This window comes from Sciurus carolinensis, chromosome 17 (genome assembly GCF_902686445.1).
Source record: "Sciurus carolinensis chromosome 17, mSciCar1.2, whole genome shotgun sequence".
Lineage (NCBI taxonomy): Eukaryota > Metazoa > Chordata > Mammalia > Rodentia > Sciuridae > Sciurus > Sciurus carolinensis.
In genome coordinates, this window is record NC_062229.1 from 37476141 (window position 1) to 37488440 (window position 12300).

The 12300-nt window shown below is 40.7% G+C and overlaps 1 protein-coding gene across 7 annotated transcripts in view; it reads left to right on the plus strand.

The window, feature by feature from the left end:
- The window catches only part of Gadl1 (glutamate decarboxylase like 1), a 227745-nt gene that overhangs the window by 75704 nt on the left and 139741 nt on the right, over positions 1–12300 (plus strand). Inside the window, exon 1 of one of the 7 annotated variants that reach the window (XM_047532617.1) lies at positions 2172–2190. The exons of the other annotated variants lie outside the window; for them this stretch is intronic. The gene's annotated coding sequence lies outside the window, so the exon portion shown is untranslated. Of the gene's footprint in view, positions 1–2171; positions 2191–12300 lie in introns of those variants that run through there. 7 annotated transcript variants of the gene reach the window in all.

A 12300-nucleotide genomic window follows, 5' to 3' on the forward strand; every position in this document is an offset into this window, starting at 1 on the left:
CTCTCAGGCAACTTCAGAGTTTTAAAAAGATTTGATGATGATACATAGTAGTGGTTGTGAGGTGGGGGTGAAAGAAGAATGGAGGAACTTCAGATTACATAGAGGGAAATGAGAGGGGGCGGGGGCAAGGGGTAGGAAAGATAGTGGACTGAGACAGACGTGGTTACCCTAGGTACATGTATGATTACACGAATGGTGTGAATCTACATCGTGCACAATCATAGAACCGAAAAGTTGTACCCCATTTGTGTACCGTGAATCAAAATGCAGTCTGTAAAAATGAAATAGTGATTTAAAAAAAAGACGTGCTCAAATTTTATGCTGAGGAGGTAGATTCTGTGTGATGTAAAAATAAGAGGGAAGTTGTTGGTGGCATCCTCAGTTTCTTCTCGACTTCACTGAGCAATCCAGCTCTGGCCTCACCTGTGTTCCCACTATTCAGCAGTGCATTAATCCTGCCAGTGGCAGAGTCTTCTCCTCTTGAAAGACAGTTTAGACCACTTTATATTTAAAGATACCCCTTGGAGAGGTCTTGCAGCTTCTCAGTGTTTATTACAACCATATTTAGTAACTCCATGAAGGAGTTTTGGTGAGTTTTCTGCATCTAAGGATGGCCACATGGGACTGTCCCAGCATGAGTGCTGAGGTGCAGAAGAAGTGAGAGTAACTGCCCGCTTCTTGACTAGAAAGTGATTTGCCAAAGCCCTAGTCAGGAGTTAGAACCCTAGGCACAGATGAGACCCACATTAGAGTTAATCAACAGATCATGCAAATTAGGCACCCATTTATAGCATTTATTTAAATTTTCACTTAAATTGCTGGTTAAATGGAATACATTTAAAATCCTGAAGTCAACACTTGAGCAAATTGGTTTTAAAACTAGATATTAAATTGCAGCACGTTGCAATTTAATACATACTTCCCAGATAATTGCTTATTGCTTTAAGAGTACAAAATATGTGTCCAAATAGTTTAGCGTGGTTGATGAGACACAGGAAGCAATATCTTCAGTTTGCCTATTTTGGGAAACAAAAGCAGAATGTGATAATTATTTAACAAGGTATCTAGACTCAGGCTATCTGGCTTTGAATTCTGGTTCTATCACTGCTTAGCTGTGTGATTTGGATAATTCTCTTCATCTTTCTGGCTCAGCTTCCTTATCTGGAAAGTGGAGTTAATAAAGATGCTTTCATGAAAAGATTGTGACAGGGAATAAATGAGTGAGCCATATGAAGTACTAGCTTAGTACCTAGTCCATTGTAAGTAACCATAAAATGTTCACTGTTATTTTGTGAGTGCAGTTACATTTTTGCTTTCTTTATGCTAAACTACAATTAAAAGATCTGCTAGAAAGATAAAATTACCCACAAGGCTTGAATCTGTGGCTTGCATTGTATTTCTGTTTGGCAGGATCAGCCTGGACCCTTTTCTTGAAGACAGCTCTACACTCACTAACTTCAGGCATCCAGAACTGTACATATGGAATGTTAAAACAAAAACAACAACAACAACAAAAAACCCTACCATGTTTATTTTGTAATAGTAACTGAGTGACCTTGAAATTCTGGAGAACAATACAAAAAGATGAAGCACTCCCATTGTCCCAAGACTTGCTTAGTTAAGCGCCAAGATGGTTTTAATTTTCCTTAGTTGTAAATGGCTACAGAGTCCAAGTTACTCAGAGTATTAGTCATGGTTCTCTAGTTTCACAGAATGTAGAATGACTCTTGCTCTCCAAGAGGAAGAGTTTATTGGGAGGATCTGGGAAAGCTCACAGAATTGGAGAAAAGTGGTTAATGAGATCTTGGGAAATGCAGGAACCAAAGCAACTCTGGAGATATGGGACACTTGGAATTTAGGGGTACCAACCTAAGGATTCTTTCTTTACCCAACAGACAGTGTTACAGAGACAGGCTCCTGGAGTATGGATGGATTCAGTTCGAATGCTAACTAGGCCGAGAGTATCTCCAAGTAAACAAGCAAACTCAAAACTAGTGTTCACTCCACCCAACCTTACACCTCAGAAAACCAAATGAAGCCATGAGTCAAATCTGGTGTTTCACAAGTATCTGTAGTCAAGAAGTAAGATGAGGAATAAGTGAGCCAGCAGAGATGGCAGAGGAGGAAAATGCTGGCCGGAGCTGTGACTCGCAGGGAGAAGGTGCTGAGGATGAGGAGCAGAAAGGCCAAGTGAGTACACATCCCCAGAAAGGTCCTGTACCACAGTGCAGTAGGTACCACTGAGTCAGAGCAAAGCTTATCATCCATAGCCAGGACCGAAGGAGGGGGAGGACATTACCTAGTGGGTAAGCTTAGTTCAGTTTTCTCATGGAGCCCACTGCATTAAAGGCCTTCCAAGAGAAATGTTATTCATCCGAGAAGCCCATGAGATTTCAAGGTGGGCAAGGAGTGGTTTAGAAATCTGTCAATCATATAACAAGCTCAGATGTGCAACAGCATCATGTATAGATTGTCAAGTCCTCTTTGCTCAAGAAATAGGCAAAGATGTCTCAGAAAACCTCCCCTGGAAAGATCAGAAGGGTATCTAATGGCTGGCCTGGTGCCCAGTGAAAGGAAAACATTTTTGAAATTAAAAAAAGTAAATAGGGTTTACGGCTCACCAAGCACTCATTGGCCACCGACAGGGAACTATTTTTGTGGCTGTTCAAGAGACGGCCTTCTGAGGAGCCAGTGGTTTTTATGGACCTGGCTCTTTTGTTCAAGGAGGTGACTTGGTGTGTCAGTAGGATCTGAATCATCTGACAGGGTGTCTCTGATGCTAACGCAGCAGGATCTCATAAAATAAAACCCTGGATGATGGGTACACACCACAGAAATGTTATATAGTTATCTGGGTTCTGCAAGAGAGGAGTTGATACACAAAATGATTTCTTTCCCTGTCTTATTCTGTTCACTGTTTCACTCAAGTATTATTTTAGAACATAGACTTAGTAGAGCACAGAAAAGCTATCCTCTTCATGAGCAGTAATTGGGCTCATTTCCAATATGTTCTTGTAGGGGAAAGTACAAATTAAATAAAAACCTTCTCTCCTGTTTACTACTTAGTTCATGTCCTCCCTCTCCCTGGTCTGGATTATTGTCATTACATCTCTCTGCCTCCAATTCTTGATTTCCCATCTGTACTCCACACTGGTACCCACTTCATCTTTCTAAAGCACTCTTCTCATCCCATCAGAAGTTCTAAGTGGCTTCCTCTTGCCTGATCATCAGACTCCCCAGGGCCTCCACACTCTCTGTAAGATTGGTCTCCACCCCTTCTCTTCAGCAGTCCCTTCTCTCCTTGACAGACACTGGTCCTTGGACAAACACAAGTCCTCGAGCTTTCTGGCCTCACATGTGTGCACACTTGCTTTTCTACTGTAGTTCACTTTGTTTTTATTTTTCTTGGTACCAGGGACTGATCTCAGGGGCACTTAACCTCTAAGTCACATCCCCAGTCCTTTTTTTATTTTTTTCTTTTGAGACAGATTCTCACCAAGTTGCTGAGGCTGACTTTGAACTTGAAATCCACCTGCCTCAGGCTCCCAAGCCCTTGGGATTACAGGTGTGTGCCACCAGGCCTGGCTCACATTGCTTTTTATGTCACAGGTGTCCTTTTATTTCTTGAATGTCCTTGCCATGACCTTTGTTTCCACCCTGTTATCACCGATTCCTGTGAATCAGTCAAAAATCGTTGATCTCCCATATACCACTCTTGCCTAACTTGCTCTTTTTTCCAGCATTGCCCCATATCAATATAGGGTATCACCATTCACCATCTATCCACACTCGGACCCCCATCCTGATCATGACCTTAGATTCTTTTGTTTCCTTGACTCCCACATGCAGTTTCTCAGCAAGTCCTTTCAGCTTTACCACCAAAATGTCCCCCCGATTATATCACCTCACTCCCATCTCCACTGCTGATTTCCAGACCAAAGTCACCATTATCTCTTGCCTGGACATCTGCAGTAGTCTTCTAAGCAATTTCCCTATTTTCACATCTATCTTCTGACAGTCCGTTCTCTATATGACCCCCATAGTAATGTTCTGTAAGGTAAACTAGCTCATGCTAGCCCTCTGTCTAAAACTCTCAAGTGACTGCCCGTCTTTTATAGTAAAATACATCCTTACCTGGCCTGCTCACAGTCTGTCTTTGCAAATCTCATTTTATTCCTTCCTTCCCCTTGTCCTTGCACTTGAGCCATGCTGATCTTTTTCTATTTCTTAAAGAAGATCAATTTATTGATTATTTGCATTGTCTGCTCCTTCTTCCTGGACCACTCTCTTTCCATTTCTTTTCATGTCTGGGCTCCTCCTTTTTCATGTCTTAATTCAAATATTTCATCTGCAGAAATTCTTCTTCCTAAACATATCTGAAATAGCTCCCTGTCCTTATTTTATCAAGTCAGGCAATTTCCTTCAAAGCATTTATCAGAGTTACAATTATCCTAATGATTCATCTGTTTGCATTTTTATTACCTGCATCTCACATCCACCCCGTCTGAATGTAAATTGACCTGTCTTCTTGTTCATTCCTCAGTCAAGGTGCACCACGGTGTTCTGTGCATACCAGACAGTAAATAAGTATTTGTGAGTGACTGAATGAAGAGCCATCTCACATGCCACCTGACCTGGAACTTTCTGCTTCTCGCATTCAGAAGCAATACCCTTCTCTGAAATTTCTGTGCATGTTTTGTCTGACCTCAAGGATCATACTTTATTCTTCTATGGTAGGATTCCAAGCATTCACAAACATATCTAATTCCTATTGAATTTTGAGGTCACCATCTGTATTTCTAATTCATATATGAGTTTCTCATAGTACCTGCCACAAGATATTGCACATAGTAGGAATTCAATCAATATTTCATGAATATTTTATGAAAATATCAATTAAAAATGTATCTCTTTTCTGTGGATTTCAGCTAAGAAGAATTCAATCCCATAATGGGACTAAAGGAATGATTTTTTTTTCTCTTTTCTTTTTCAGTCCTTTTCCCCCTTTTGCATTTAGGCACCCCTCTCAGATAACTAAAGTTGTATCATCGTTCGGTCATTTTCTTCTTTGACTTCTTATCTGCAGTTGCACTCTGAAAGCTGTTCAGCCCCTGCGCCTACTTCTGATGCTCCCCAGTCACAGGGCTAGAATAAGAAGCTAAGTTGCCATTGCAAAAATCTTCAGAGCCTCTGTGGTAACTTCCCTGTGTTATTATTACTTCTTAATTTTTGTTTCCTATAGTCTTCTTCCTTGTAGGTTTACCGCAGTTACCCTCATTGGCATGTTTATTTTTTAGAAAAAATGACTTAAAGGTGATGTGCCTTTTAAAAGACATGTAAGCAATGTATAAGTCCGCACTGGCTACGTCAGTGAAATGAGGCACTACTCTTTTGAGCTTAGGAGGGGCTCCTGACTTAGAAAACTTCTGAACAGAAAAAAGGATAGAAGAATGTATCTTCAATTTTTTTTTAAACTTTGATTTTCCTTTGCCTCAGTTTCCTAAATAGTCTTGTTCAAGACTTTTGGCAACTTGGGAACAGAAACGCTGTATGGTTTACTTTCCTATCCCCAGGCACCCAACTGAATGCTTGACACATAGTAGGTTCCTGGTAACTTGTTTATTAATACCTCCCTAACTTTTCCCCAGAATTTGCTTCTCAGTCTTTCCTGGTCTGGTTTACTGACTCTCTAGGTCCCAACTCTTAGGCCTTTATTGGTCTCCAATGTCTTTGCATGAATTTTCTGAAGGGTTTCCTTAACCTTCAGAACCAGGTTGCTTGGATTCATTTTGGATCCATTGTTTTTCCTTTTCTGTCCTTGGGAAGCAAACATTATTTTTCTACTGTTAATTTGTTCTTAACAATTAAAAAGTCTTGGATGGGATACCTTGCTCTTTTTGGCAGATGTTCTGATAAAAACCTAAGGCTGTTAATTATAACCTCTACCTGAGCCAACAGTGTAATGTGCATGCCAAAAGAGAGTCCATATGGACTTCGTCGCCTTCATCGTTACCATTTATTGAGTTCTTTTACACTGTTTCTGGCACTTTCCTAAGTGCCTTGTGTGAATTAGCACATTTTGACCCCTTCAATGACTCAAGGTAATAGCCTGGCAATTTCCCCTATTTGCCAGAATAGAAATATGGATTTCATGGAAGTTAAATATTATGGGTAAGTTCACAGCAGCAGATTTAGAATTTGGATCAGGATTTGCATTTGCCTAGTTTCAAAGTTTCAGCTTTGGAATCCACTGGGGTGCTAATGGAAGCTTATTGACAGAATCATGGTAACCAGAGTACAGGAAACATGAGTTCATCTATTTAGGGTTGATAAGGCTCCACCTGGAGCTTTGTGCTATACAGCGTTTTATAAGATAAAAGCAAACTGGCTCACAGTAAGGATCATGGGCTATCACAAACTACTGAGAAAAAAACTGGAACAGTCTTAACTGTAAAAATGAGAAATTTAGACGAGAACTGATAGAAGTTTCACATATTTGGGTTAGAGTCCTGCTTAAGAGAAGTTAGACTTGTTTTGTCATTTCATTTACTGTAAATTCCTGTACAAATGGTACAAATGCATATTTGAAGTCTGTCTCCAAAGCAGCTTTGTGAACCATTCCAGCTATCAGTGGAGTCACTGGTTTAAGAAGTGGGATTTCAAAATGATTACTATTTATTACCACAGATATTCCAGAAGAAGACAAGTTGCCCCATTCAGAGGTCCTCCCTGACACCTCAACATTTCCTCTAAGCCCAGCCCTTAGCCCCAGATGTCTACATTATTTACATGTAAAATGTTTTCTTGTTGTCTTTTTCATAGCACTTGACACTTACAAACTTCTACTGCAGTTATTAATCCTCCGAACTCCCCTCCTCATTGAGGACGGGAACTGAGTCTAATTCCTCTTGCTGTTGCCAGTTACTCCCTAACATTGCCTTGTGAATTGTAGACGCCCTTAAAGCAGAACCTACTGCTCCTTCACAGAACTGAAGTACCCTGTTTACCTCCTCAGTGTCACTACAAACTGGTTCTATGACCTTGGACAAATCAGTTACACCCAGTTAAACCTGCCATCCCTTAGTTTCTTCATCTATAAAACTGAGTAACTAACTGAAGTTTTTGTTACAATTAAATTTGTCAAATCCATAAGACTTTTAGAATAGGGCCTGGCACATTAAAAAACTACCATGTACATGTCTTATAATTTTTCAGCACTTCATTTCCCAGTGAGACTTTGGGCTACTCAAGTGGAGGCTCCAGTCTATGTCCCTTTATGTAATGCTTGGCACATGGTAGGTGATTGATAGATGTTTGTTGAAATAAATACATAATCATTAAAGGATGAGAGAGAACCCAGACAACTGAAGAGGTAAGAGTTTGAAGGGACCCTTAAGGTGATAAGTTCCTTCTAAAAGTGTTGATTCCCAAAGCCACCTATTAGTCAATTTTAGTATTATAGGTATAATTTAGAGTGCTCCACCTAGAACTGAATCCAGGAATCTGAGTCTTTACTACTTCTTCTAGTAACTTGGAATTTGGGGGGTTGTCTGAAAAGATTCAGGTGATGTGACCTCTAAGACAACTATACTGTCAGTCAGTCAGTCCTCAGAGAGTTGTTGAAAGCCAGTTTACTGAACTCTAACAACAGGAGACATGGATATCTTCCCTGTGGGAGTTTACAGTTTGGAACAACAATGGAGACCTCAGCACAGATAACCACAGTGGAAAGTGACAAGGCAAGCTGTGTGGACAGATGCATACCCAGTGTGGGCTGAACTACTTGGCAGCCCTTTTGTGTCCTGAATACTGTGAAGGAGTCCTACTCTGCTCACAGGGGCCACTCTGACCCCTCATCCTCCCCTTCCACAGAAGACAACTCAACAGTCACTTGGTGTAGAGTTCATGGCACTAGCAATGTGATCATTCTGGGTAGACCTCCCTTTATCCTGTCATAGCTTTCCACCACATGCAAGTCCTTTTATGCGTTTCTGTACTTAACAAGTATTATGGTGGCCTACTACAGTTAGCTAACATTTCTTGAGATGGCTCATATTATGAGATAGCTAACTTGAGTTTATTGAGCGCCCACTATGTGTTGTTTGAAGGCTTCATCTGTATTCATTCATCTAATTCTGTCACTTTTAAATGTTTGAAATAATATTGGAGATTGGATTTAATGTTTCTAAGTAAGAGAGAGTTGTGCATCCTCTGAACAAAGCAAACGTTGAGTTTATGTACAGTTTTGGAAAGGATGGACTTGAGGTATTGGCGGAAATGCTAGAGTGGGAACATTTAGGGATTGACTGGCTTTCGGAGGGGAGTGTGATTCCTGGGTGGAGACTGGTGGATGGATTGACTTTCAGAAGTCAAATGACCACCAAAGGAAAAGAGAGAGAGAGAGAGCAAAGAGGAAGCATGGACTGAGAGAGAGAAGAAGGGAAAGGAGAGGAAAGTGAGAGTCTTTTCTGCATGATCTCCTTTACTAATCCAGAGACCATGGACTCCAGTGTGCCTCCTGACTCTATTGCCAAGTTCATTCAGCCCCAACCCTATCTCTTCTCAAGTCCACCAGTTCTGTTCTGTGTCTACTGCATCCCAGTCAATGGTGTCTCCTGCTTGGTTAGGTCCAGGTTCCTCCCTGGGCAGGCAAATCAGAAAGGCATACAGATGATCTGCAGTGGCATCTCAGAGGATGTTGTCACTGGTTGTTTGAAGGAACTAGAGCAAGTGTCTTTTGTTTAATGGTTAGCCAGTACTTATCAAACCCCTTCAAACTACCAGGAATATTCTGGGTGCTGCAGAAACAATGGTGAAACTAGCAAACCCAAGCTCATGTTTGCATCAAGCTTCACTTCTTCTGGAGAGACAGAGGTTTAAAAAGATATGTTAATTCATACAGATATCACATGTCACAGGTGGTCCCTGCTCTGGAGTCAAGGTAGAGTGAGAAGGTAGTGGAGAGAAGGGGTTATAGCATCATATAGTATTGTCAAAGGAGGCTTCCCCAGAAACTGATGGTTAAGAATAGAATTAAGTAATAGTGAAGAGACCAAAGATGAAAGAGCTGGGTGAGCTTAGAAGACATAGGAAAAGAAGAGGTCTGAAACTGAAGAGATAATGGGGGAATGGGCTCATATGGGTTGTGGAGGTCTTTATGAGGATTTTGGAATTTAGTTTGATGAGATGAAAAGTTGTGAATGATTTGAGTAGAGGAGCCATCATGTGATATCACCTATTTTCTCACAAGGACATAGGGGCTGTTATATTAAGAACAGTTCACAGGTCATGCAGAGAGTGGGTGGGGACTGGGGGTTAGCTGGCAGCCTACTGCAGTAATCTGAGCATTGGATGATGGTTTGGACTAAGGTGGTAGAAGAAGCAGGAAGCTTCTGGATACATTCTTCATGAAAGATCCTTCCAGTTGAAAGACTTGACAAATACCACCATAAACCCTAGCTGTTATAAAGAGAGCTCTGCTTGTGCACCCTCAGAGGACCCAGCTTGGCCTTTGGTCTCCAGAGGTGTTTCCCAAACTGGACAAATGAAAGGGAAACAGGCACATCTGGCAATAGAATAAAGCATAGCTGTGGAGAAAACAGATAATCCAGACCCACCTCTTCATAGTCTTTTCATTGTCTTTTTCTCCTAATGGTATGAATTTTAGGGATATCTTTAATTGATGGATGTGAAGACAGTGATGGTTTAAATTTCACTGCTATTCTGGTGGGAAGTGGGTGTTTGACTTTTTTTTTTATTTTATCTTGTGTGTGTATGTGAGAGAGAAAAAGGGAGAGACAGAAAGAGTAAATTTGTGTGTGTGTGTGTGTGAAAGAGAGAGAGAGAGAGAGAGAGAGAGAGAGAGAGAGAGAGAAAGAGAGAGGAGAGAGAGAGATGGACAGGCTGAGAGAGGTAAGAACTGGAGCTGCTGTTATTCCCTGGGCAATAAAGGCCTGACATCCTACTAATGAGGTTAAAAAAGTCTAACGTTTTCTGTGTGCTTAATAATAGCACTGCCTACTGACATAACCAGGGTTCCCAGAATAATTGCCCTCTTTCCTATTTTATTTTTAAGACCTAAAAAAATAACAAAAAGAAAAAAAAATTTTTGAGGGGAAAGTACCTTTGGATACAGAACATTTCCATTTTCAATCTCGGTTCTAGTGCTTCCACATTTGCCCCTAAACCCTGTCAAATGCTTCCTTTCAAGTGAGAGATAAGTGAAAGTGAAGGGTGAGACCGAAATTCATTGCTGGAGTTCTGGATGCTTCCTCCTTAGTGAGAGGATGTGAGATTGAGCCTTTGCTGCAGTTCAGTCTTTCCCAAATTGGAGACTCATCCCGTGACAGTTTTATCTCGTGCCTTTGTGGGCACCATTTGTAGTTGTCAATAACAAAATGAAAGGTTTTAGAAAGTTGCGGAATTTTACCAGAACATTTAAACTTTGAGGAGAAAATGATCTGAGGCATAATAAACGCTAATATGGTTGGAGCCTTCTGTAAGAAAGGAATTATTTGAGAGGCATATATTTAGAGAGTTTTTTTGTTTTGGACAGGCTATCAGCAGGTTTAAGTGGATTTAAGTGGAAGGTACTTTGAGAGGTGCAGTGCTGAGAAGTACTGCAAAACTGTTTCTGTAATGCACCTTATAAGAAGGAGAGCAATACTGATTTGAAAAAGAGAATATGATCAAATCAGAGCTTGTGATAGATATTGGTTGACAATTTGGATTAGGTTGCCGGAATTATTTTTGTGGTAGGTTATTTCGAGTCAGCAGTAACCTTTCTTCTGAGACACAAATTTCCATGTTGACTTTTAGCCTTTAGTCACTCTCTGGCTGTTGTACCTTCCTGAGCATGTTCTGTTCCATCCTTCTGCTCTAAAACTGCATATGTGAAAAGTCTAAAGTCATTAAAGACAAGCTCCCACACTCTCCTACCACTCATTTCTTCTCATACTTTCTGCAGGAGGTGGTTGTGAGCTTAGGGTGGGACTCTAAGGGCCAAAGCATTGTCATTCAAATATAGGCTTAAAATTAGTAAAGTGTTTATCTTGCTCCTTCTCCCTTAAAAATTATTTATTAAAAGGGTACACACAGTTAAATTGAATAAATAATAAGATAATATGTGTACCATAAATAGACACAGGCCTGTGCTGCCAAGACCTTTCCATACCTGTGTTCAAAGATGTGTGCAAGCGTGAATCACAAGGGCTATTTGCCTTTCTGGTGCTCCTCCACGCTCCTTGATGCTGACCAGCATACTGCATGAAAGGAAAATAGAACCTTCTTCCTGTGCAGATGTTGACATTTAGTTCACGGAGAAACTGACCGAGAACTACATATACCTAAAGGAAGAGGGTACTTAGGTTTAGAGAAACATACTTATGCAAGCCAGTCTTTTAGGAAGGAAGCAGATACCTCTCTCTGCCTTTGAAGATTGCAATATTTATTTTCTTGCAGGTGACCAGATGATCCCTCTTAGTTCCTTCTGTAATTCAGATACATCAAATACAAGATGGAACTTTATAAAATTCAATTTGGTATTCCATTGCAGAAGTGCATTATTGCTTCCTTGAGGAAAACAATCTGTGTAGGGCCAGGTGACATTTTCTTTACTTCTGCACAGAGTTTCCCCCAAGGACTCAGCAATGCTGAGTTCATTTGCTTGAGGAAATGTAGACCTAAACTTGCTACCTCAGTTGTATGATTTGTCTACTCAGTGTACCAGATCCTGAAAGTTAGAACAAATATGCTTTATATTTCGAAGGGCTACTTATACAATAGAGGTGATATTGATTCCAGGTAAAATTTGAAGGGCTCTTTTTCCCCTTCCTCTTCTCCTAATGCCCAGTTTCCCTCCCCACCTTGTCAGCTTACACCCTGCTGTGGGGGGGAGGAGGGATGTATCTAAGGAAGGGATCTGATGGAAATCATTGGTACATGTTTGGGAATGCCAGAAAGCGTTCTACTCTCTTCTAGGGTGATAGTTTTGTAGACCATCTTTCTAATTATGGAAGACATTATTTTTTCAACTTTATCCCCTTTCAGCATGGGCAATGTTGCATACCATGGCACTCTTCCTGATCAGACCTGAAATTATACTGAACAGGGGTCATCCACTCCATGTGCTAACTCAGCCTAGCACAGAGGAGCTACACACAATAAGGTAGATTTACTTACCCATATATCATGAGCTTTATGAAATTTCCTTAGCTATGTCATGCCATTGGGCACCGTAAGAAATTGTTCATTTCAAAGCCTCTAATGACACCTTCATGTATTAAAAGAAGGTATGCCACT